Source organism: Rutilus rutilus (assembly GCF_951802725.1).
Source record: "Rutilus rutilus genome assembly, chromosome: 1".
In the NCBI taxonomy this organism is placed as follows: Eukaryota; Metazoa; Chordata; class Actinopteri; order Cypriniformes; family Leuciscidae; genus Rutilus; species Rutilus rutilus.
The window spans coordinates 8,325,170-8,352,909 of record NC_140209.1 but is presented as its reverse complement, the minus strand read 5'-3'; positions in this window follow the sequence as shown (position 1 = coordinate 8,352,909).

Genomic DNA, 27,740 nt, shown 5'->3' with positions numbered 1-27,740 from the left:
TGAGTGACAGCTTGATTGACAGCTGACAAGGCAGCGCCACGGAGAATGACAACAAGAAGCGCCATTTTTTAATACAGTTGACATATAATACTACTGTTTATGTATCATGAAATGTAGTTTTAAGAGTTTTTCAGGCGAGAATGTAGTTGTTTAAAGCTCAAATCTGTGGTTTATTTAAAGATTTATGAAAATTTTATCCAGTTGATCCAGCAATGACCGGGCGCTCGGCGTTCATGTACCCCACCTGGAGCAGTCTTTCATCGGCTTGACGTTATGAGGTTTGCCGCCAATGCCGCGGACTCTGGCGTCTCTTTAGTGGTTAAACATGAGATATTGTGTATATCTATATCGTCTTGTGTATATCTAATGGGCGATTTTTTGTCTCGTGAATCTAAATTTTTTTCCCTGGGCAATCGTTTTGGCTGAGGGGAAGTTTCATAACTTTATAAGCTATTATAACTTTACCGATGTATAGACTATAGAGCGCTGACTTTGTAAGTTTGACTGAATTGTTTGCTTTATTTGTATAGCTTCTTATACCTTTTACGTATACTTTTATAATGGCTAATATTGATAAAACTGAAATTTAACAAAAAGAGACTGGGTTGAGTTTTGTCATTTTAAATTATAATACAACGAAGATGATCTGTAATGTTGTTTACTGTAAAATCTGTTGTTTAGTACAAATGCACATATTGCCTGGACCATAAAATGTGTAATATATTTAAAATGAAAAGAGGCAGGTTTGTGTTTTATATTTTGTTTTTTCATAAATAGGCAAACGTTATGTGCAGTTGTATATAATCAATATGCATTGCCTGAACCACATTTGTGTGGCTATAATGTTTAAGATTTCTTTAAATGAAAACGAAAAGAGTTAGTATGGTGTTTTATAACATATTTCGTTGCCTAAAATATACACAGAGATAACCGAAGTAGCACAGCGAGCTGAGCGCGCTGCGTCAGAAGGTGGGCGGGGTTAGGATTTTCCAAGATTTTCCAAGATGGCGCCGCCCATACCCCCCATAAACGGCTTCAAACCCGTTCTTCCTTTGTTCGCCTGCTGGGGGCAATGTCTTTCAGGAAGGGCGTGGGAGATTACACACCCTGCTACCTGGTTGCCTCTTAATGATGGAGGGGATAAAACCTTGGCTTTTTCCTCTCCACCTTACTTCTTCATCCAGGGGACTGACCGCCTCTGAAGGAGTCATTTTGTTTTGCTGCCTTTGTTTATTCACAACCCATATCCACCTTTTTCCTATTCCCCATTTGGAATATGATTTTCCCCTTTTTGTTGAACCCTAGACTTTGTTCTGTTAAGTTTTTGTAATAATAAAAATCTTGCAAGTCGATCCATTTGTACTTGTTTCGTTTATGTTCGGCCGAAACGAGCTGGCCGTAACATAAATTGGGTGTCTCGTCCGCGATCCTATCGGGGTGGGAAACGTTGGTAAGTATGGGTTGTATGTGTGTATGTTTTTGTGAATGGTTACCTTTATAAATGAGAACTCTGGTTAGTTAGAGTGTTTCCAGCTGGATTGTGAATACAATCCCTCCGACGGAGCACGTTTGTTTTGTTTTGTTATTTTGCCTTTCTTGTTTTTGGAGGTTATCCTGGGTGGAGATTAATTCTCTGTTGGGGGTACGCTTCCGGACTTTCAGTCTGACTGATTGTCGCGGAGCTCAGCGTTTAATGCCGCCCCGAGCCCGGTACATCTCTGAAGACCAGGTAGGATTTAGTTAGTGTTTTTTTGAGTTAGGAGCTGGAGTTTTCTCATATTGTAAACGGTAAATCCATTCAATAAAAATAAGTAAAGGTAAGTCATTGTGTTCGTGTGTATAGTGCGGTTTATTCTCGCGCTTACACTGTGTTTTGACTTGTGGGAAGTCTTCGGAATTTTTGTGAATGAGCATGGGTTGCGTGGTATGGTGACGTGGTTCCTTTTTGAAGTAGTGGCTTATGGGAGTTGTATTTCGGGTAAACAGCGTCTCATGTGTAGTAGTTTCGTTTGTTATTTTGCGTATACTTATACGAACAAAATGTCTTCGGTGGTCGAAGATTTCTTTGCTTGTCCGTCAGAAGTTTTGCTTGAGAGTTGTACAAAGGAGCAGTTAGTGCAAATCGCCGAACGCTTCAGTGTCGATCTTACTTCTCAAGAAAAGAGGCTGAAGGAAACTATCGTGACTACTTTGAAGCGATCACTTGTTGATAGAGGGGTTATTGAGGTAAGCACTGAGTTAATCACTCCGAGTGAATCGTTTGTGTCTACTCCTGCTGATGTTTATAGTGAAAGTGAGACAAAATTTCCAGAATTGTCTTTTCAAGAGAAGCAATTGTGTTTAGATGCCGCGAAAGTTCGTGCTGAACGTGACGATCGCGCTATGAAAGAGCGAGCGGTAGAAAGAGAATTTGAAGGGAGAAAATTAGATCATCAGTTAGCTATGCGAAGAATGGAGCTTGAGATAGAGAGGGAACGAGAAGAGAGAGCGTTTCAGATAAAAAAGTTGGAGTTAGAATTAGCAGCAAAGACAGCTGAAGTTTCACAAGCGAATGTGCCTCCTGTTCTACAACAGCATGCGAATGCAGGTGAACCTGTGTTTGATGTTCACAGAAATATGAGATTAGTGCCGCCATTTTCTGAAAAAGAAGTGGACAAATATTTCTATCACTTTGAACGTGTTGCTTTATCCATGAAATGGCTGAAAAGCTTTTGGACTTTATTGTTACAGTGTGTGTTCACAGGTAAAGCACAGGAAGTTTATTCTGCACTCTCACTGGAACAGAGTGGTGAGTATGATACGGTGAAATCTGCTGTGTTACATGCATATGAACTTGTGCCTGAGGCATATCGTCAAAAATTTAGGAGTTTGAGTAAAACTGACGAATGTACTCATGTAGAATTCGCAAGAGAAAAAGAGAATTTATTTGATCGTTGGTGCACTTCAATGAAAGTTACAACTAAAGAACAGTTAAGAGAGTTAGTGCTCTTAGAGGAGTTTAAACATTGTGTTCCTCATGTTGTAGCTACGTATCTCACTGAACACAAGGTGAATACACTTTCTGAAGCGGCTATCATGGCTGATGAATTTGTGTTAACTCATCGTGGGTCATTCAGTTCAGTTGGTCTTAAAACCAGCGACATGAGTAAGTCTAAGTTTTGCTTTCAACCGAAGACAAAGTCTCCTGTGATGAGTAGGAATATTAAGGCGACAGTTGCTGAACATGTTAGTAAACCTGCACTCTCACGAGACATGGTTTGCTTTTATTGTAAAAAGCCTGGTCATAAAATATCTGACTGTCTAATTCTGAAGAAGAAAGAGAGATTGTCGAAACCTGTTGCTTTAGTTTCTACTTCACCTTTCACTGTTGATACTCGTGATGAGAAAGATCGTCATTTATCTGGTGTTAGTGATAAACTTGTTGATCAGTGTATAACTTCCTCCGTTGATTATACACCTTTTATCACTGAGGGAAATGTGTCAATGCCTGGTTCAAACGAAAAGGTGCCAGTGCATCTTCTTCGAGATACGGGAGCCGCGCAGTCGTTTCTTTTAGAAGGAATTTTGCCTTTGACTTCTGAAACCGCTACTGGAACTCATGTATTGGTGCAAGGTTTTGAGATGGGGTTTGTTGAAGTGCCTTTGCATCAAATCCATCTTTCCTCTGCCATTAATGCTCTGCTCCGCCCATAATAGCATCTACACCTAGGAAATCTGATGTTGATAATTGTAGAGAATTTCCTGATTTGTTTCCAGCTTGTGCAGTTACTCGATCAATGGCTAAACCCCTGTCTGAAAACCAAGTTGAAGTTCCACTGCATGACACTTTCTTTTACACTGTTAATACAGGTAAGCCAGAATCTGATGTGTCTAAATGTCTTGAGCAAAGAGACCTGAAGTCCTGTCCTTCGTTGTCTTCTGATCAGAAAGATTCAACAGTGCTGCAAAGTGAATCTGCTGATACGTCTGAGGTTCTGTCCACTCCTGAGAAAACCAATGTTGATCTCTCTGATGTTGATGACTGTTCTCTAACTTCTTTGTTACAGATTTCTCGGGAGGATTTAATTAGAGCTCAACAGAGCGATGACACTCTTAAACCTTTATTTTCTGCAGTGGAGTCTAAGAAGTGTTCTGATCCTCTGTCCTCTTCGTACTTTCTTGAAGATGGTCTGCTTTGTCGGACAGTGGTCCTGCATAAAGATGTTTCTCTGGAACCTAAAACTCAGATTGTGCTTCCTTTCACAGTGAGAGACTCTGTGTTGCATTTGGCTCATCAAGGACTTGCTGGTCATACTGGAGTTCGTAAAACGTACGATCGTGTCTTGCGACAGTTCTATTGGCCTAAGGTAAAACGAGATGTGGCAAAACATGTTCGATCTTGTCATACATGCCAGATCACCGGTAAGCCAAATCAAAAAGTGCCTGTTGCTCCGTTGCAGCCTATTTCTGTCGTCTCCACTCCTTTCGAGCATTTGATAGTTGACTGTGTTGGTCCTTTGCCCCGGTCTAAGACTGGTCACCAATATCTTTTAACTGTTATGTGCCAGACTACTCGTTATCCTTCTGCTTATCCGTTAAGGTCCATCACTACCAAATCTGTCTTGAAGGCCCTCACTAATTTTATGTCGACCTTCGGAATTCCCAAAGTTATTCAATCCGATCAGGGTTCAAACTTCATGTCAAAACAGTTCTCAAAAGCCCTGCGTCAGCTTCGAGTAAACCACAATATTTCTAGTGCCTATCATCCGCAGAGTCAAGGAGTTCTTGAGAGGTTTCATCAAACCCTGAAGTCCCTTTTGAGGTCATATTGTGTGGAACTCGATGCGGATTGGGAAGAAGGTCTGCCATGGATGTTATTAGCGATACGTGAGGTAATCCAAGAAAGTCTTGGGTTTAGCCCAAATGAATTAGTGTTCGGACATGTAGTGCGAGGACCTACGGCTGTGTTAGCTGATGAGTGGCGAATGTCTAAACCTTCTGAAAACATTTCAGATTATGTGAGTGGATTCCGGCGTAGGTTGTATGAAGCACGAGCTCTCGCTAAAAAGAAGTTGCGTAAGTCTCAAACAAAAATGCAACAATATTTCGACAGGAAAGCTAAGCTGAGAGAGTTTCAGGTCGGTGATAAAGTACTGGCTTTGTTGCCTCTACCTGCCAACCCATTTCAGGCTAAGTTCACAGGACCCTACAGTGTAGCTCAACGTCTTTCAGATAATAATTATCTGTTGAACACTCCCGACCGGAGAAAAAAAGTACAAGTTTGTCACAGCAACTTATTGAAATTGTATATAGCTCCTGTTTGTTCTGTTACTGTGAATGTGGTTAACTCTCGTGACTCTTTTTCAGAATCGTCTCCCCTCTTTTACAACACGGGTGAGGATTCTTTAGAGAATGCTGATGAGGATGGAAGTTTTCTTTCTCAAGAGAAAGTCGACGGGCGACTTAAAAATTCTGAGATTCTTCTTAAGCTGTCCTCTCATCTTTCCTATCTGACAGAGAAAGAGAGGAGTGATGTCACTGAGTTGGTGATGTCATTTCCCTCTCTTTTTCTTGATGTTCCTGGTCGTACTTCTGTCATAGAACATGACATTGACGTAGGAACTTCATGTCCAGTTAAACAGAACGCCTATCGAGTCAATCCTTTCAAAAGAGATTTGCTAAGACAAGAGGTGAACTATTTGCTTACTTACAATCTGGCTGAATCTAGTTTCAGTTCATGGAGTTCTCCTTGCGTCTTAGTAAATAAACCTGACGGCTCATATCGATTCTGCACAGATTATCGAAAACTTAATTCTGTGACAAAGTCGGACTGTTACCCTTTACCTCGAGTTGATGACTGAATCGATCATGTTGGTTCTGCCCGTTTCGTCAGTAAATTCGACCTCTTAAAGGGATATTGGCAGGTGCCTTTGACTAGTCGTGCAAAGGAATTATCTGCCTTCGTTACACCTGATGCCTTCCTGCAGTATACGGTGATGCCTTTCGGAGTTCGAAACGCACCCGCGACTTTTCAGCGACTCGTGAACCGTATACTTTATGGAATGTCAGGATGTGAGGCATATCTTGATGACGTCGTTCTGTATAGTTCCTCTTGGTATGAGCATCTCACTCAAATTAAAGAATTGTTCTCTCGTTTGGAAAAGGCTAATCTTACCATCAACCTCGCTAAGTCGGAGTTTGCGAAGGCAACCGTTACCTATTTGGGCAAGGTAGTGGGAAATGGTTGCGTAAAACCCATTGAAAGTAAGGTAGAAGCCATTTGTACCTTTCCAGTCCCCACCACTCGTCGTGAATTGCGACGATTTCTCGGCATGGTGGGATATTATCGGAGTTTTTGCGAAAATTTCGCCAGCGTAGTGTCTCCTCTCACTGATTTGTTGAGTCCGAAGTTGCATTTTAAATGGTCCGAGCCATGTCAGCAGGCTTTCGAAAATTGTAAGGCTTTGTTAGCATATGCTCCTGTTTTGACGGCTCCAAATTTCGAAAAGTCCTTTAGTCTTGCTATCGATGCCAGTGCTTGCGGTGCGGGCGCTGTCCTCTTGCAAGAGGATTTGAATCAGGTTCAACATCCCGTAAGTTATTTTTCGAAGAAATTTAATCGACACCAACAGGTATATTCTACCATCGAGAAGGAAGCTCTTGCCCTAGTGTTGGCCGTACAACATTTTGAGGTATATCTGGGGTCAATTGCTGCTCCTATTATCATCTATACGGACCATAATCCCTTAGTCTTCTTAAATCGGATGAGGAATCACAATCAGCGACTTATGCGGTGGAGTCTTATCTTACAACCTTTCCACCTCGAAATTAAGCACATCAGAGGAAAAGATAATGTTATAGCTGATGCCCTTTCTAGAATATAACATCGTTTCTGCGTTGCCTGTTCTCGCTTTCTTTTTCTTATCCGCCTCTAGGGCCCAGAGGTGATGAAGAATGAAGAGGGGCAGAAGACGTTTCTTCTAGAAAATCTAAAATATTCTTTGTATCTGTTGTTGGGCAGTGTGTAACTGTTTTTCCTTCTTTTTAGATTTGTGCCAAATCTTTTTTGAGGAGGGAGGTGTTACGACCCCGCACTTCATTTGTTCGCCTGCTGGGGGCAATGTCTTTCAGGAAGGGCGTGGGAGATTACACACCCCTGCTACCTGGTTGCCTCTTAATGATGGAGGGGATAAAACCTTGGCTTTTCCCTCTCCACCTTACTTCTTCATCCAGGGGACTGACCGCCTCTGAAGGAGTCATTTTGTTTTACTGCCTTTGTTTATTCACAACCCATATCCACCTTTTCCTATTCCCCATTTGGATTATGATTTTCCCCTTTTTGTTGAACCCTAGACTTTGTTCTGTTAAGTTTTTGTAATAATAAAAATCTTGCAAGTCGATCCATTTGTACTTGTTTCGTTTATGTTCGGCCGAAACGAGCTGGCCGTAACAGGTGCTTTATTGGCAGCAGCGCCATCCTTACATCGCATCAGCACCGAAAACATAGAGATTCTTTTTTTGGGGGGCATTTTGTTTGTGTTCAGACTTTCTCAGTTGTCTTTAGGCGCGATGTTAGAGGACGCTGCTAATAAAGTTGCTAGTAGGCCCACACATTTCACGTTTATAGGCCCTCAAAGGATTCACGTTTATTATTATAGGCTAAAAAAAATACCCCAGTTTTTATGCCGTTCGTATCATTTTATTTTGTTGTATTTATCCGCCACACCTTGAAGGCCGGTCCGTGAAAATATTGTCTGATATTAAACCGATCTGTGGCGCAAAAAAGCTTGGGGACCGATATACTTGTAGATTTTTTTTCCTTTTTTGGAGCGAGCGGGGGGCGATTTGAGTGGAGCGCGAAGCAAACTGCGTTGAGCGCTGAGCGATAATGATTGTGAGGGTGTATACCTTCTGGATAAAATGGTTCTCTCTCTCACACTCACATGATATAGAGGACTGAATGAATATTTTGAATGCTTTTATTGCCATTTGTGTTGTTTCTGAATGCTTTTATTGGCATTTATGTTGTTTCTATTGTTGTGTGAGGGTGTATACTTTCTGGATGTAATGGCGCTCTCTCTCATTAAAAAATGTTGTTGTTTTTTTTATTAAAAAAGTCATAATCCATGTCTTATTCCAAATTAGGATGTTATGGTATCAATCTGAATGGGAAAACCATCGAATTGTACTCAATGGCCTTTGTGCCCTGTCATATGGCCTTGGTGCCCCTAAAAAAAAAAAAAAAAGGTGGAGGCCAAATGGCCTTGCCCCTAAAATTACATAATTACCACCCTGGTCAGCATACCTGGCAATAGAGACACACAGCAACATTGTGGGAAGTTCTGTTTACAGATGCTTCCTTGAGTGGTTTGCCAATCCCCTTTAAATACCCAAGTGGAACAAAAGAACAATAAACATTATTTATTCAAAATAATTTATAATTTATATTTATTAAAATATTTATTCAGCTTTCATTGGACCCTTTCTCGTGCCCTAAGTGGTCATACCTGAGTTTGGGGGATAAAGACAAATGTTATCAACGATCTTTATTGGGGCAGCCATCTCCCACATCAGAAGAACAGGCATTGTTTTCTTTTTTCTGACTGTTCTACTGCGTTACACCAAGTATTTATTTTGACCTCACATAAAACAGCTGGAGGCAGTAGATTTGTGAGATTTGCATGACTGAATGAGACCTGGAGCGGAGAAGACAATGTGAGGGGTCAGGAACTCATGGGGGAGAGATGAGACTGGGCCAGTTGTGTTGTGCTCTCTGTCCCATAGATCTCTTCTGCAGATGAATGATTTTTATTGTTTTATTGCAGGTTCAAATTCTTGAATTCAGTCTTAGGAGAAATCCATCCTTACAGTTGTGATACCACAACTTACACGACCGGCTCAAAGCCGGGACAAATGAGTGGAGGACATAGTAAAGTTGGTAAGGTTGCAACAAATATATATTTACATAAATAGAAAAATATATAAAACAGGAAATCAATTACAAAACTACCATTTCTGTCTGACAGATGATGTTAAAGTGTCAGACAGAACCAAGCTCAAAGTAATAGCAAAAGTGAACATAAACAAACAAGAACAAAAAACAAGCAGAAAATGAATGAAAGCAAACAAATCTCTCAACAGTCTCATGTTGACGCTACCACACCTCGAAGTTCCTCGAAGCTCTCTCAAGCTCTCAAAGCCTAAGCTTTAATACAGGAAGAAACAGGTGCACATCATTCTCCTGATGAGTCTCCCAGCCACACCCACCGGTCAACAACAGCAGGAATAACTGGAGACTCGTCACACTGTTGCCTGACTTAGTCTGTTATGTCCCGAACTCACTGGTCCCTCCCAACCTCCCTCTCCCACCACCTCTCCAAACCACTTGTAAACTTGTATGCTTCCTCAGTGTCTGTCTGTCTCTGCAGTCCCATGACACTCCTTCCACCCAGTCATCTCTCCCTCCCATCAGTCCCTCACTGCATCTCAGCCTCCTCTCAGTGGCATGGCTACATCTTGGCCCTGCTGGGAGCCATCTCCTCCTGTGTCTCCGCCTCCATCCTCTGAGTGCTCCGGTCCACCTTGACCCGTCGCCCTGGCTCCTGTGCTCTTCCTCCCTCGACTTCAGCGTGGACCATCGGCCATTCACTTGGCTCCATCATCGGGTTGGGATGGACATCACCACCACCTTTACCATGGACTTGCGGCCCGTTCACTGCCCTGCGGCCCTCCACCTCTTCTGCTTTGGCTAGCTCCGCCCTGCCTCAGGCTCAACCTCCGCCCTCGGTCGCTCCAGCTCAGCCTCTAATCTCAGGATCCCTGCTTCCACCTCAGGGGGTCGTCGCAGCAGCCCAGTCACGCCAGCCTAGGTCTTCGTGTCTCTCTGCCTCATCGCTTCTCTGGCCACGTGGTGCGCTCCACCTCCATCACCGTCGTCACCTCCAGTAGTGCCCATGGTGGCATCGGGACTCTTTACTCCATGGCTACTCCCTCCTGCGACGCCGCCGTGGGATGCAGTCCTGGCTGTGGTCTGGGTCTCCGTCTGCTCTTCCCTGCTCAAGGCCATCCTCTGGTTGTCACCACCATCTGCACCCCCCAGGACGGTTTTGTATGGCTCTCTCCGGCTTCTTCTGCCTCCACCTAAGCCGCCTCTATCCATCTGCCGACGCGAGGTCGCGCCTTCCGGAAGGGGGCTCCTTTGCCTTCATCATTGTGTTTATCTGAGTTCTCCAACCCAATCTGTGACATGCATATAGTATGGGACGTTCCCTGTAAGACCTGGCCATTCATATTTTTATGCTTATTAGAAATATGGACTTTATATGCCTCTGAAGTAGTAAAATATCACATATCTTTAAAACGCTGCAGTAAAATGGTCTGATATGAGGTGTGCATACTGTATGAGACGTCCCCTATAAGAACTGGCCATGAGTTTTTTCTACTTATTAGAAATGAGGTTTTTATAGGTGTTTAAAGTAGAATAATGGCATATATTTCCAAAATGCTGCAGTAAAATGGTTTGATATGAGGTGTGCATACTGTGACGTCCCTTATGAGAACTGGTATTTACTTTGTTCTACTTATTAGAAATGGGGACTTTATAGGCTTCTGAAGTAGTAAAATGTGATGTGTCTACAAAATACTGCAGTAAAATTGTTTCAAATGAGGTGTGCATACTGTATTGGACATTGAATTCAAGAGAAACTGTCGTTTTAATACTTTAAAAAATGAAAAAAAGAGGCATTTAGAAAGAGTGTATACTTTATTTTATCTGCTTTTTGCAAATAAGTATGCTGTAAACCTCTACATAAAAAATGTCTTGAGGTGTTACCTGTAAAGAAAAAACAAAACATAAGTCAAAGAAATAGACAATGACACGAGTGTAAATAAAAAGGATAACAGAGTAACATACAAAAAATCTCAAAACTTGGCATCTTGCTATATCATCTTAGACTTAGAAAGAATAGAAAGAATAGATAGATAGATAGATAGATAGATAGATAGATAGATAGATAGATGGATAGATGGATAGATGGATAGATGGATAGATAGATGGATAGATGGATAGATATATAGATAGATAGATAGATAGATAGATAGATAGATAGATGGATAGATGGATAGATGGATAGATAGATAGATAGATAGATAGATAGATAGATAGATAGATAGATAGATAGATAGATAGATAGGCAGATAGACAGACTTTCTGGTATCCTACAGAAAGGACATTTTTTCTTTTCTTTCGTGATTTGTGTGGATGACAAGCAGCGACATACAGTATTATCAGCTGTATGATGTTTTTACCCTGAAATGTTTAATTTCGAGAGAGACCCGCGCGCAGTGAGGGAGACAAAATAAACTTGCTAAAAAGAGATCCAGCGCAAGAGAGAGGCAAAGAAAAATCCCTGTTCTTAATTTGTTACTTTAAACTATTTTCATTTTTTACAGTTTAAATTGTTCAATTTCTTTGGTTATACAAATTTTAAATGTCGCAAGAATAAGTTTCTGTGTTTCTTATTTTGCATTGCAAAGGAAATAAAGTCTAAACTCGATGCAACACTGTTTTAAATAAATAAACTGTCCCGACACTTTGTTTAAACCTTGAAATGTGTGATGGGGTTTCAAACTTAATTCATTTTAGTGTTCTATTACATTTTCATAGTTTTTTATATTGAAAACAATACTATTTAGTTAGTCTGTTATTTTTTTGATTTTTTGATTCTTCTGATTTGTTCAATGTATGGATCTGTTTTGAAAATTTTCTTTCATTGCTATGGCCTGCTATCACTGATTTCGCAGAGTTAAAAAGCAATGGTTCTCTGTCACAAACTTTGAACATTATTTGACTCTGGTCTTTAGTCTGGATCTGATATCCACTAGGCCTTGTCCTCCTTCCTGTCTGGGCAGACATATCACTGGAGCCTTTAGCCAATGCTATCCCGACCAGAAAAAATCCACCAGACATCTCTAAATTTGTCTCACAAGGTCTTCTGGAGGTTCAAGGATCATCATTCTGTGCCAAAGGGAAGAGGCTATACGAGGTTGTTGCATAGTGATGGACTAATAACAACTTGGCCACACCACACAGCATCGCTTTTACATCAGTTAACTTTGGCGGATGATGCCTTTCCATAGCACTCTAGAGCATGCTTTACCACATCAACATCTCTATCTCCTCAAATTAAAACTGTAAATATCATCCGCATATGCAGATAATTTGACAGATTGCTGGGAGTTTAAAAAAGTTAATTTGTAGTTTACATAACAAGGGTTCAATAATTATATTATAAACTTGGCCCGAAAGGGGACAGCCCTGTCTAATTCTCCTCTGAACTTTCACAGGGACACTTAGGCCACCAGCCATTTTTATCATACATGTGGCTTCAGTGTACAATAACCGTATCATCGATAAAAAAAATGATCACCAAAACCAAAGGCCTTTAGAGCATCAAAGAGAAAAATGTGATCCACCTGATCGAAAGTCTTCTCTTGGTCTAATGATAAAAATCCCATTTCAATCTTGTTGTCAAACGCATAGTCATACACGTCTCTCACTAAATGATTATTTTCTATAGATCTATCTTTTATGCAGTAAGATTGATCTTCGTGTATGATTTCATGCAGTACATTATATAATCTGGTGGCCAAACATTTGGAAATGATTTTGTAGTCAAACAGTTCTTTAAGAGTGTTAAATCGGGGAGTAGTGTCAGCACTGCACGCTGAAAGAGAGGTGTATAAACTTGATTAGAAATTCACAGCACTTTTACGCATCTCCGTTTGATCAGAAGTGTCTCGACCATTTAGGTCTTTTAAACAGTACATCAATTTCTCTTGTCCTTTTTTTACGCTCTAGATTAAAAAAAATAAAGAAGTAGGAGCATCCATATCTCTTGCTGTTACAAAACGATTACTTATAAGAGCTCATTTCACTCTTTCATTTAAAACTGAGCTCAGCAGGTTAGTCTTTTCAGTCCACAGATCTTTAAGGTTTATTGAGTCATACTTTGCTCAATACCAATAATTTCTTTTTCAAGACATTCCAAAGACTTTTTTAATACAAAACAACGAGTGTGATAAATATTGTTGACAAAAATTCCTTATTTGTACCTTCCCTATTTCCCACCATTGAATGCAATTCCTATAACAATTCTTCTCACTCTTCCAAAAATGACTTAAAAATGTCAAAAACATGTTTATCTTCTAATAATTTAGCATAATGACTTTTATGCATTCTTTTTAATAAAGTACACTCAATAGTGACAACTTTATGATCAGACATTGAGGTGTAGAAAAATAGTTGAATTTATAACTCTATTCCTCATGTTACGTGACGTACAGAGTCTATCCAAACGTGCAGAAACCGTCTCATTACTAATCTTCACCCATGTATACTGACGTGTAAACAGATTATGCTCTCTCCATACATCAGGTTCAGTTTTTTTATTTTTTTATTTTTATTTTTTTAGCTATACACATGAACAATACATTTCCATGTAACAGAAAGCAAGAATAAACAATAATAAAAAAATAAAAAAACAGCCTCTCAGTATTTTACATTGATTTTCTATACCTCCTCTTTTCTTAGTCTTTTATTAACACCTTATACTAGTTCAAAATATATATTAAATATATATTATATATGTGTCATCTTTTCCATTGACATATTTGTTACCATTTCTTTTAGCCAACGTCCGTGGTGCACAAATATTTTTCCAACTTAAAGAAATAAGCCGTTTTGCTTGAAGAATGCATACATACTCTTTCTTTTTTAACTTGATCTCCTTAGGAAACAAATGTAATAGAAAAAGTAAAGGTGACAATGGAATGTTAACATCAAGAATCTTCTCTATCATTTCTTTCACAACTTTCCAAAATTTTTTGACTTCTTCGCACTCCCATATGCAATGATATAATGTACCTTTAAACTCACTGCATCTTAAGCAAGTGTCAGGGACATTTTCATTATATTTATGCAATACAGCTGGAGTTATATAAATCCGCATCAACCACTTATATTGTTGCAGTTTCAGATGTGTGTTCATTGTTTGTGATTGAGCCTCTTTACATGCTTCCATCAGTCCTCCATCTGAATATCCTCGTTAATATACAGTCTCCAGGTTTCATTTTGAAGAATCCTTCGATCCTGACACCAGCATATTGTATAATGATGAAATTAAGCCTTTACTTGAACAATTTCTTGTAATTTATTTTTCTAAGATAGACAATGTTGGCATATCCAGAGAATTATTTTATGATTTGAGTATGAAATTTCTTATTTGTAAATACTTAAAGAAATGTTTTTTTAGGAATATTATATGTATTGACTATTTCCTCAAATGACATAAGAGTGTTGTTAACATATAGATCTGCTATCTTTCGTATGCCCTTGTCTGCCCACATCTTGAAACCTGCGTCCAATCTGCCTGGTTTAAACTTTGTATTGCCCCAAATGGGACTAAAGCGAGATAAAGGGTAGGAGACACCTAAAAAATTGTTCACATCATCCATACGAGGTTTAGATTTTTAATCACATTGGCTAAGCACAATGCACTCTGTACATGAGGTTCCTCACTAGTCCTGTCCTGTGTAAAATTCATGGTACAATTGAAATCTCCCCCTAAAATAATGAGATCTCCTTTGTGTTGTTGTCTTAAAAAAAAGTCTTCTAATTTAGTGAACAAACATTCTCTCTGTCTGCACCTATATTTGGAGCATAAATATTCACAAAAATAAAAATAAGATTGCTAATTTCTTCCCTCACAATCAACAATCTCCCTGGATCAACTTCATTTTTTTGACAAGATTTTCACTTTAACAATAGGGGGAAAAAGTACTGCCACTCAAATTAGACCCATGACTAAGGACTTTCTCTCCTCATACGCCCCATTCAGCCTCATTGATCTGATCACTGTGAGTCTCTTGTAACAAAACCACACCCATATCTTTCAAATGCATAATCTCTGAAAGTAACCTATTCTTTGTCCCATCTCTCTTCCCATTAACATTTAGAAATCCCACCCGCAAGACTTCCATGAAAAAGAGGGAGAGAAAGAAAGAAAAAGTACAGAGAAAAAAATAATTAGCAGTCATCACTCTCAGAAACACCCACACTCCCAACATGCAAAACGCAGCGAGAGAGAGAGAGAGAGAGAGAGAGAGAGAGAGAGAGAATATAATCATAATATAATAGGCTACGTACCATCAGCGATCATCAGCAGTGCTGACATCAAAACACAGCTCGTCTGGTGCATCTTCAAATGCTAAATTAAACCAAAACGATTATGACTTTTAGCTATAAAATACCACAAATATGCTTCGCTGACTCATGTTCATGTTCAGCTGATGTTCATGAAATGTCCGCAGAACAGTTACTTTCACTTGTATTCTTCACTTTCAGTTTTAAATGGTCCTCCGGCTGCGTCGAGTCATGTGATCAGGAAGCCAACTTACTGAAATACAGGCAGTGCTATAAACACATACTCATATGATCAATCCCAGAGAAAGTTATCATGTCTTTATAACAGAGCATCACTAAACTACCAGGTTTCCCACTGGTCACTCCAGCCGCAGATTAAAAATACACGATCAAGACAGATATTAAAAAAAAAAAAAAAAAAAAAAAACTGTGCGCATATTACTATGATTACGGTAATGTCAGGAACAGCGGAGAGAGAGAATGCGCTTTCAGGAGTAAGACAGTTGTGTTCTCTTTGAATAATGGTTTTCTTTATTAGTCTTTAAAGGAATAGTTCACCCAAAAATAAAACTTCTGTCATCATTTACTCGCCCTCAAGTTGTCCCAAACCTGTATGAATAACTATACAGTTGATCGACTTCCATAGTATTTTTATCCTACTTTCTTCAAAATATTGTGTTCAGCAGAAGAAAGAAATTCATCCAAGTTTGGGTGAGTAAATGATGACAGAATTATTTGTTTAAGGTCACCTTTCAATTCATTGTTTAATGTAGAAGATTATTTGGAAACAACTGACAAAAATAAAGTATATTCTTTCAAAAGATCTCAATTGCTTTTTGTTTTAATGCATTGTTATATATTAAGCTTTAACGTTGAAAGCCAATAACAAAATAAGTTCACAAAAAAAAAAAAAAGATAATTAGTTTCTGTTAAATAATATGCCTTTATTGCACACCAGAGGCCTATTAGAGCCCTTAATGCTGGTAAATAGAAAAATGACTGACGATATATGAATGAGGAGATATCCCATACCATGAAAATCTATAACTAATGAAAAGGCTTTAACGTTTAAGCAAAAATAAAATGAGAAATAGAGTTTCAGCGCTCCTGCTCGTGTGATGAGAGATGCCTCAGTCCGGTTCCAGTCGCCTTCATCCATACACGCCATAATCTCTGTTATTGATATGACAAAAGAAAGCAGCTGAATAAAACAAGTGTTTAGTAATAACTTATTTTCAATGTGTGGGTTTTATGATATTGTAACAATTTTATTTATTTATTTTTCTGTTTTACAGGCGACACTGATCTATTGAACATTGAATATTCAGTCTGTGAGTGTGTGTGTTAATTTCTTGTTTCTTGTTATAGCGTTGGCCTCATTTATGAGAAAGCTCGGTGAACGGATACGTATTAAATAAATATCTAATATTTAAGGTTTAGTTTGGTTTAAGCCGTGAAATTCTGCCTTCATTTTAATTCGTTCTCCTGTTTTACGCACTTGGATCTGCCAGTGGAGATGAGTTCAGCTTTATAAACTAAAGTAATCTATTTATGAAGAATAGTGGAAGAGAAAACAATTCGAATGAAGTATAGTTCCAGTATTGAATGGAATGCATGCAACTATTCATTTAATTGTAAGTGTCGTTCAGTCACTTTAAACCAGAGACGCTATCAATTACAACAAGTGATGGCTTTTGCTCCATCAGAAATATAGAGCCAGAGACACACTGGTTAGTTTGTACATGTATTTCTCCACCATAAAAACAAACAAAATGAGATAAAAAAAAATGAATCTAAAGCGTAGAGCCGAGTTTCACCAGTAACACAGAGATGAGAACATGATTTTAATGGCTTCACTGCAGGGTTCACATCTCCAGCCTCGCGCTCTCTAAGAGAGAAACTGCCCTGAACCATCAGGAGGAAAACAGAGACGCTCTGACTTTAAAAACCTGCTTCTCGCTCCAGATGGAACAGGGAACAGTAAAAGCTAGGGGGGTTCGGGGGAAATTCCCCGATTTTTTTTTTACATAGCCTAAAGCACTTAAATAATGACTTTTGGGAACAGACTGTACTACTTAGTTTGGGTATAAGAGGGTGCAGTGACAGACTGAGTAGATTTTAATATAACTACAACCAAATGACGGCTGAATTAGCCTACTCCTACCTCAAATACAAAGTGAGTCTTTGGGCCCTGTCTTGCACCTAGCACAATTGACTTTGTACAGCGACGCATGTATCATTCCTATTTTGCACCCGACGCACAGCGGACTTTTTCCTCCACAGACGCACGTCGGTAAATTAGGGAAATACACTTGCGCTCCTGGGGGCGGTTCAGCGAAAAGAGGAGGCGTGTTCCGGCGCAAATGTTCCCTGGTGCTATTTTGCAGGTTTAGAAAACAATTCCGCCACTGACCAGGAGAAACCTAGTCTAAAGTCGTGTTGCGCATGTTATTCATATGCTATTTTAAGGGCGCATGCTTGGCCATAATCAATGTAGCGTGTGCACAACGCCATACACTTTGCTTCTCTCATCTACACACAGACACAGCAGTTCTCAATTTTAGAAAACCATACATTATTTCAAGGAAAAAAATATTAACACACGAGGGAAATCATTGTTGTGTCCATGAAGATGTGAAAAAATAGGCATAAATCTAGCTTACACATTTACCCAAATTATCATACGCCTGTTTAACCGAAGCTAATTTGGGTGTGTTTCTCCATCCCCAATGTCACTTCTCTGTGTTTTACGGCCCTGACGAGAACGTCGGTCTCCTCGGCTGTGAACCGCTCCTGGCAAATCTGCCGTTATAATAGCAATCCGCCATGGAACAAGTGTGCCTGCTCTTAAAGGGAATGTGAGATGACGCTCTGATTGGTTAATTTCACGTTACGCACAAACCACACCTATGAATAATGAAGCTACTTCAGACCCAGAGCCATTGCATAGACTGTGCGAACACTAGGGGGCCACTAGGGGGCCTCGCAATCCTGCAGTTTTTTTTTTTATAATACATTAGTTATGTATGATTTTGTATCAATAACATGTCTCTGTCAAAGTCACATAAAAAAAAAAATCCAACAAATTAAGGAGGTTTTTCATTGTCGCTATGTTATTAATGCGGCCTTCACTGAAGACGAGGGGGACAGCTAAAGCGAGGGAAAGGCAACATGTCAGCTGCAAAGAACGCGGCCGATTTTGCAAGCACGAATCAGGTTCTGAGAAAAGGAAAAAAATTAAAAAGAAGGAAGACATTCATAAGTCACTGCGGGGATCGCTGGATAAATTTATCAGCACTTCCAGAGATGCGGTGGGCCGGTGGCAACAGCTAGCACCTGCATAATCCACGCCGAGACTGAAAAAAAAAACTTGGCACTGGACTATAAGTCGCATTTATTTAGAAATTTATTTCACACACACACAAAAAAAAATTATGGACGGGACAGTTCTCCGTTACGGACGTGAGCGCTCTGAAAGCGGCACTAAAAGACTGCTTTAAAACTTTCACAGAAAGCACAAAGCCTGGCTTTAAATTTCATTTCATTTTGTATTCATTGTATCTTAATTTTAATCCATTTTTCATCAACCAATTGCCTGGATTTAATAAATAAGAAGCAAATATAACAGACGATATAACCATGTCTTGGAGGTATGAAGGTAAATCAGTAGCAAAACTCGAGAGCACGTAAATGTGAATTTGAGAACTTGTACAATAAATATTTGTATTTGTACATGAACATTTACACTCACAGCTCCAATGTGAAAACCTGTAAAATAAAAATCTAAAGTTGAATGTTGAAAATTGCTCTTGCATACAATAGTCACAAACCTGTATTCTGAATCTGAAGCTGCAGACAAGTAGACACAAATGTGTAAAATGCCATTCACAGAAATACAACGACAGACACAAACTTGTAATATATATTTTGCGTTTAATCTTACATTCACATTCGCGGTACTTCCTCAATTAGGCACTTACAACTTCTCAAATCTGTCACTGCAATTTCAAATTTCGCGCCTTGACTTTTGCTACTCTTTTCGCGATTTATTAGGTGCAAAACTAACTTGTGCACTTGAAACTCAGAGGCGGCGAGAGAGAAAGGGGGGCGGGAGGAGGGGGGGTCATAGGAGTCGTTTTATTGGTTGGCAGCTAGCCAATGAAATGGGACTTCGATGATGTCACGAAACCCGTGTGCACTGAAACGTTAACATGGCTTAATGATTAGACTGATATTAAAAGAAATAAACGATATTATCAAACTCAGTAAACACAATGCTTATAATGCATACTACAGAAAAGCAGATGAGCACAGAATATGACGAAAGTAAGCAAATGTGTGTTCAGTGCAAATAAACTTGCTGCCTGTGTTTTATTAATAATTTAACGAATTATGTGGTTTTTTTGTTTTTTTTTTTATTTATTTTATAACTGTTGGTCCATTAAGCCTTAAGCGTTTTCTTGGTTTTCATACTACAGAAAAGCAGATGAGCACAGAATATGAACACAACGCGTTTAATTGAGACAGTGGTATTAAAAGACCAAACTCAGGAAACACCATACAAATAAAGCAAAGCAATTGAGCTCTGAATATGGATGCAACGAGTTTAATTGTACGTTTTCCTCCCACAGAAAACCAAGAAAACGCTTAATAAGGCTTAATGGACCAAAAGTTATAAAACAAATAAAAAAAACAAATAAAAAAAAAAAACACATAATTCGTTAAATTATTAATAAAACACAGGCAGCAAGTTTATTTGCACTGAACACACATTTGCTTTCTTTCGTCATATTCTGTGCTCATCTGCTATTCTGTAGTATGCATTATAAGCATTGTGTTTACTGAGTTTGATAATATCGTTTATTTCTTTTAATATCAGTCTAATCATTAAGCCATGTTAACGTTTCAGTGCACACGGGTTTCGTGACATCTTCGAAGTCCCATTTCATTGGCTAGCTGCCAACCAATAAAACGACTCCTATGACCCCCCCTCCTCCCGCCCCCCTTTCTCTCTCACCGCCTCTCAGTTTCAAGTGCACAAGTTAGTTTTGCACCTAATAAATCGCGAAAAGAGTAGCAAAAGTCAAGGCGCGAAATTTGAAATTGCAGTGACAGATTTGAGAAGTTGTAAGTGCCTAATTGAGGAAGTACCGCGAATGTGAACGTAAGATTAAACGCAAAATATATATTACAAGTTTGTGTCAGTCGTTGTATTTCTGTAAATGGCATTTTACACATTTGTGTCTACTTGTCTGCAGCTTCAGATTCAGAATACAGGTTTGTGACTATTGTATGCGAGTGCAAATTTCAACATTCAACTTCAGATTTTTATTTTACAGGTTTTCACATTGGAGCTGTGAGTGTAAATGTTCATGTACAAGTACAAATATTTATTGTACAAGTTCTCAAATTCACATTTACGTGCTCTCGAGTTTTGCTACTGATTTACCTTCATATGGAGGCGCCTGCGCAGTCACTTTGCATGTTAACTGGAGCGCATCTCATCCTAACTTAACGAAACTCAGTGTATGCCTCACACAGACATGAGAAATACATCAAATACACAAAGCTTGAATTAATAATATCATTATAATTCGAAATAATTCTAAACGAAAAGAAAAAGGCAACTCTCTGATTATGTAATCCATGATATGCATTTCTCTCTATAGGCGTGTTCACTACGGAGATTGTCAGACTTCTTTGCAGTCGACACTGTCAGAAAACACTAGTTTAAAACAATGTACTTGTCACCGGATTTACATATAAACATCTTGCTTGTTGCACGCACACATATTATGTAGAAATAACGAGATATTATGTTGAAATAACATTATTATTAAAATATAGAATATTTCCTCCACACACTTGTTTGTAAGGTGGCCTCCGGTATTTTTGCTTGTCGATTTTATTTCATACAGTGACATGATGGGTTTTAACTTCATTCAGGAGATTTTGGGTAACTGCACAACTGACTTTGAGCGCACCGCCAACGATGTGTGCGTGTGTGTGTGTGTGTGTGTGTGTGTAACCATAGCGACAAAACGACCAACTTTCGGAACCTTTTAAAAATGTGATGATCAGGTCACCGTTATTATTACAGCATCAGATATGATTATTGTTGACAAAATTAATAAAAATTAATAAAAATGAGTGTGTTTCATCAATATCTGCTCATTCTTGCTCTCAAGATTCCCGAATGATCTCTGTCATAAAGCCAGATGCAGGAATATGAGGCGACGCCTCTGCAGGATCACGTGATGCTGATGGTGACGTCACGGCACCAGAGAGAAACAAATCACGTGGAAAGTGAAAGTAAACAACCTTGAACAGCAGCTCGACTCCTGTAAGATTATATTCCTTTCATGCACATATATATGGGTACCATTAATTATTTCAAGAATATATTGAGATTTTTTTAAACGTTTTGAAGTGTTTTTGTTTTCTAGAAACATTAGGTCAGTGTGAGCTTTTATGGAGACCGGAGATGAAACACTTCCTGGTATCAAACTCCGTTTACACGCTTTAAAGAATAAGACACAAATATATTCCGTTAGTTTGAGTTTTTATTAATCCATCCAATCCAGCTTCACTCTGAGCTGATGAATATATTAATGTACTGATGATGATATTCAGTGGCATTTGAGTTCATTTCTGCTGTCGGTTTTCTCTTAACCCGGGGAATTACAATAGCAGCTATTTTTATTATTTAATGCCATGAGAACAAGAGGTATTACATATTCACATTATTACATTAAGATAAGCTGCCATGAAATTAAAGAAAAAAAGAAAATATAAATAAACAAAAATAAAAAAATACATAAAATCCAGTGCTTTAAAAGCATTACATGTAAATATATATATATTTTTTTTAAGCACTGAAACCATAAAAAGTATTTTTTAAAATGTGAAAGATTTGGTTGGCATTTAACCGACTTCTTTTTATGTATATGGTATTTTTATAATAAAATAAATAACGATATAATACGTTGTTATTTAAATTTCAAATGTCATTATATAGTAAAATATATTAAGACTATTAAAAAGCACAGCAAATACACAAAGTTCTATCATACACACATCAGTTTTCAACTAATAAAGGTTTCTAAATCTTTCCAAAATAATCTTGAGTAAAAACAGTGAAATTTTTTTTTTTTTTTTTTCTAGTGCACAACATGTGAAATATTAAGCTTAAATCTTTCCAAAACATGAGGCAACACACAGTTTTGTGTTAAAACCTTTGATGATATAATGTACAGCTCTTGAACATACCTACTTCTTCACTAACCAGTGAAGGGACTCATGTGCTTTGTGGGTGATGGAGTCATGTGACCTGAGCACATGTGCTGAAACAAGACACAAAATGGCCGCCTGTGGGTCATGTGACCACTGTTCTGCACTTCTCTATGAGCAGGCCATTGAGAGACAAGTCTCGATAAGGGACCGTCTGCAAAGTGTAAACCCCTTTTGAACATTTTATATTATGAAGACTATTCAGAAGCTTCCCTGTGACACACTGCACTGTCACCAGATTCACACATCACTGCTCTCCTGATAGGAGGACCAATGCTTTCTTAAAGCATAAAGAAACAGAACAGTTGTACCTTTTGAGCTCTCAGAAATACACAGAGGCAGGGTTGCTAATACAGAGCGAGTTGCTTTTGTAGTCTCTGTATGAGGTGTCTGGAGGAGAGAGTTGATCATCAGCTGAAAACTAAACTCATTCCAGACGAGGGTAAGTTCAGTCTGAGTATCAGTCCACCCACAAATGTGAAGTCTGTCATCATTTACTCACCCTGTATGACTAAAGCTACTTTCCTCTATGGGACATACAAGATAAGTTAAATGACATGAAGGTGAAATTATCATATATTTCTCATTTCTGGCTGAACTATATGACTTAGACTTACATTTCTGCAGAATGATATTACACTGTTTTCGAGCACTTCACGACACTTTCACAGTGAAATGTCCAGTAAGTGGAGCTAAAAGGTTAATGCTCTATCACATTTGAAGATGAAGAAGCCTTCCACATGAAAACCACAATCGTGCTGAAGTTTGCCTACAAGTCTTTGAGCTATTTTATTGTGACTCGTACACAAGTTTATAGTTTCATTCTTAAATCTATACCTAAGGTTTCGGGAACTGATCTGCACTCGTGTGGGTTTTCCCTCATTCAAATCATCTATAATAAACTCAACCGTTGAGAAGAAAAAGCTTCTTCTACTTCAGTGTCTTAGAACTGAAGGACAACAAAACACATCACACACACATTTAACTCTTGTGCGACCTTATGGACATTTTTCTGTTTTATTTGTTTTGATATGTTTCCAGTGTTAAAGGCAACTGCATACATTTTGGCACAGGTGTGTATTTTCATTGGGATTTTACTATTTCAGCCTCATTTCCTTGGATAAATATATTTTACACTAGAAACACACAATAGTTCCTCTCAAGAGCTTCAGGACAAAAATGTCCCATTGAAACCCATTAAAACTGCAATTTTTAATCTCAGGGTCATTTAACTATAAAATAATGTAATCTTTGTTAACAGGCTTTTCTGTTAGCAATGCTTCAACCCTTATTATTTTTTTTTACCAGATGTTGCCATTTTCTCAGGTTTGGCCTATAAAGCAAATCTTCACTTTATTCCTGTTTTCTGGATATTATAGAGACAATTGGATAAATTATGCAGATATAATTGTGTGTGTGTGTTGATATTTATGGCAGCGTGTGGTTTGTAAGTGTGTATTGTAAACGTGTGTGTGTGTGTGAACAGTTTGAAAGAAAGAGGTGATATTGTACTGTAAATCATGTAAATGAGTTCTACCCTTCACAGATTCATAGACTCTACATGTGAAAACTGTGAAGGTCAAAGGTCACTGACCTGACACTGCATACAAAATAATGTTGTTGTTAATAATGAACATAATCCAAGACTGTAAAAATCAAAGTAAAAAAAAAAAATCTGCTTAGCATTTGGAATATGGAAAATAATTACTATTTTTCTTTTCTTTTTTTTTTTTTTCATTAAAAACATCTGTGGAATTATGTCATCAAACCAGGATTTAAATTAAATTGGTTACAATTCTGAAAAATGAATGAGTGTTTAGTAATTATGATAAGAACTGATGATGGTAAAAAAAATTTTTAAATCAGTGAAAGTTGGAATGACTTGTGTGTCACATTAGTGTGTCTTATGACAGTTTTTACAGTTAAATATAAGGAACAGGTTTCTCGCGTTCAGCATTTTGCTATTGTTATTCTCAGATGTCATAAACACATGTAAGTGTTCACGAACACAAGTTCCTTATATATCTCTTACTCTCACCGACTGAAAATAGATCATCACATCATCATAAAACACATCATTCTGCCGCTAATAAACATCTCGCCATCGTGAATTCTTCATCAGACTTCAGTTATCTTATTCTTCTCAATACTCAGAAAATATACTGTTGTAGTTTACATGAGTTCAGAGTTCAAAAGCATTAGCTGTCTAAAAAAAATAAAAATAAAATACAATAAAAACCAATATAGGCTATAAAATATAAACAACCATGTTTATAAGCTGAAGTTAACACAGCTATTTGATACCTGAAGCGGATGAGTGATGGTTGAAACTCCTGTTGATGCTGGAGAATCAGCTTTATGAGCAGAAACACACGAGAAACCAGTGAGGAACGATGAACTGTACAAGATGTAAAGATAGTGGAGCAATGCGGAAACAACCGAGAAGAAGAAGTGCCTCTATGATCTTGTGTTTCCGTTCTAGTTAAACCTCTTGCGTGCGTGTGTGTGTGTGTGTGAGTGAGTGACAAGCCACTATAGACACAGCACTAGTTAAGAGAATGTTTTTGCTCTTCAGTTCTTGAAAAACACTTATTTTTACCGACACATTTTCTCTGTTTTTATTTTAAATATTAATGCTTTGGAACAAACGTAGCCTACATAAAACAATCATGCCACAAAGTGTTTAGATTTTTGACATTTTTCTCGCTTTCTTGTTGTCTTTAACTGGTCATGTATTTCACAGGACTCTGTTGTAAAGTCTAGTGACTTGTGTCGCTCCCTACATAGACAGCTTCTGATATGCTGACCATAGCAGCTCACTAGTTTCATAGCAGAAGAGCAGAGAGACCGAGTGTGTCCGAGAGCGCGCTCGGCAGTGCGCAAGAGAGACCGAGTGTGTCTGAGAGCGCGCTCGGCAGTGCGCAAGAGAGACCGAGTGTGTCCGAGAGCGCGCTCGGCAGTGCGCGAGAGAGACCGAGTGTGTCTGAGAGCGCGCTCGGCAGAGCGCAAGAGAGACCGAAGCCCCTTTCACACAGCGCTTGAACCCGGGAAATTGCCGGCAAATTGCCAGAGTGCCTTCTGTGTGAACGCAAACACGACCCGGGATTGATGCCGGGATCGATGCCGGCCGGGTTGGGGACCTAGTAACATTGCCGTGTTCAGTCCCGGAACGCGCGCTGTGTGAACAAAAGCCGTAATAATGCCTAGCGTGTCTGAGAGCGCGCTCGACAGTGCGCGAGAGAGGCCGAGTGTGTCCGAGAACGCGAAGGACAGTGTGCGAGAGAGGCCGAGTGTGTCTGAGAGCACGCTCGACAGTGTGTGAGAGAGGCCGAGTGTGTCCGAGAACGCGAAGGACAGTGTGCGAGAGAGGCCGAGTGTGTCTGAGAGCGCGCTCGACAGTGCGCGAGAGAGGCCGAGTGTGTCCGAGAACGCGAAGGACAGTGTGCGAGAGAGGCCGAGTGTGTCTGAGAGCACGCTCGACAGTGTGTGAGAGAGACCATAGCCCCTTAGAGATTCCGGAAAATACACGGATAAAGTCACCCGGGTAAAATTACCCGGGTTAGTTTGATTTTGGTTCATTCACACTGCCAGTTATTTTCCGGAATCAGAGAGTGCGTTCACACACAACCCGTAAAAATCCCGTATTTAAAGACACGTGACATCGATGTGACTTGTAATATCTCAGCAGCGTCTTAAGTTTGCTTATGAGCTGCGATTTCTCTCTCGAGAAACCACGCTTGTGCATTTATTTCTCTGATTCGATCATAAACTTACGCATTACATACCGTTTCACAGCTGGGGAACCATCCCGGCTTCAGCGTCATCATTACGGCTTGTTCACACAGCGCGCATTCCGGGACTGAACACGGCAATGTTACTAGGTCCCCAAACCGGCATCGATCCCGGCATTAAACCCGGGTCATGTTTGCGTTCACACAGAAGGCGTTCCGGCAATTTGCCGGCAATTTCCCGGGTTCAATGCGCTGTGTGAAAGGGGCTAATGTTAGGCTACTAGGTCCCCAACCCGGCATCGATCCTGGCATCAATCCCGGGTCGTGTTTGCGTTCACACAATAGGCACTCTGGCAATTTGCCGGCAATTTGCCGGGTTCAAAGCGTTGTGTGAAAGGGGCTCAAGTGTTAGGACGCGCGAGAGAGACCGACAGTGTGTCTGAGAGCGCGCCCGACAGTGCGAGAGAGAGAGAGAGAGAGAGAGAGAGAGACCGATTGTCTGAGAGCGCGCCCGTGTGCAAGAGAGACCGAGTGCAATTTGCCGGGTTCAAAGCGCTGTGTGAAACGGGCTCAAGTGTTAGAACGCGCGAGAGAGACCGAGTGTGTCTGAGAGCACGACCGACAGTGTGTAAGAGAGACCGAGTGTAATTTGCCGGGTTTAAAGCGCTGTGTGAAAGGGGCTCAAGTGTGTGCGCGAGAGAGGCCGAGTGTGTCTGAGAACGCGCTCAACAGTGCGCGAGAGAGAGACCGAGTGTGTCCGAGAGCGCGCTCGACAGTGTGCGAGAGAGACCGAGTGTGTCCGAGCATTATAGTTTGTTTATACATAAATTACACGTTTTATAATAGCATTAGAATAATCTCTGTATCATATTGGTATCATCTGCAACGTTTTAATTAGTTTACATGGTTAACCGGCAGGGAACCGCCTAGAATTTGGCTTAATCACCTCTGATGATGACGTTCTCTGTAGGTTTTAAAAATAAAACCCCAAAATTGTATTATTATTATTATTATTATTTATTTTCGGCACATTGTTCAGTATTATATTGAGAGTACTTCTTGTTAAACTGTTTACTTTTGTGAGGAAGAAAATATAGAACGCTACCGTATGTCTACCAGTTGTGTGTTTTATCATTTTAATTTGCACTAAAGAGTGTATGTATATTTTGTATTATTATTTATTCATTTTTGGCACATTTCTTAAGAAGCATAATTTATTTTTAGACGTATCTGTTGCCAGTTGTGGCCTGTGTAATAAATATTAAAAGTTCTAAACCATCTATTGTGTTTTATTGTTCCACTATAACAATGATAATATTTACAATAATATATTGCATTTAATAGATGTCTCTCACATCTACATTAAAATAGTGTAGATTCATGTACAGTATTTTATAATGATAATTTATTATATTTAGTGTCCATTTCATTCATATTGTTCATTCATATTCACATTATATTCATATTCATATTCATATTTAATATTGTGTAAGCCTACATCCAAGTTGTTTGAGATATTTGATTTTTTTTTTAAAGTA